We start from the raw sequence: 513 nt of genomic DNA, 5'->3' as shown, positions 1-513 counted from the left end.
CATCCTGCAGGGCTGGGGCCGGGGCCTGACCTGAACGCACTGATGCTTTTCTCTGTTCTGTTCTGGTTCTTTTTTTTTTCATGTCTGTAAAAGATCTGTTTAGCTATTAAAATTACGGTGAAGTGAAATCTGGAAGTCCTACACATTATAGGTGAATTAAATTAAAATCATTTGGAAACATCAATTGCACTCCAGAGTAATTTAAATGGTTACTTGGTCTTCTCCTCTTACTTCTCTCCTCTTTTGCTGCTTCTGTTTCCAGTTACTTTTTCTAAATTTACTATTAACTTCTTTCTATAAAGTAATCTTAAACTAGAAGAATTGGGAGTTTTTTCTGTCCTGTCCTGTATGTAATCAAAAGAGGAAAAAAAGCAGAATTTTGATAAAAGAATACCGCAGTTTTATGTGTCAACAGAACAATAATTGGGTGTGCCAGAAGTTTAGCCCGAAGTCTGTTTTTCTTCAATTTTTTAATTCTGTGTTGGAATGGTGGCCATACTCCTCTTCAGCAGG

The sequence above is a fragment of the Corvus brachyrhynchos genome, unplaced genomic scaffold, assembly GCF_000691975.1.
Source record: "Corvus brachyrhynchos isolate BGI_N302 unplaced genomic scaffold, ASM69197v1 scaffold29, whole genome shotgun sequence".
NCBI classification, from domain to species: Eukaryota; Metazoa; Chordata; class Aves; order Passeriformes; family Corvidae; genus Corvus; species Corvus brachyrhynchos.
The sequence above is the reverse complement of the archived record's forward strand: the minus strand, read 5'-3'. Positions refer to the sequence as shown.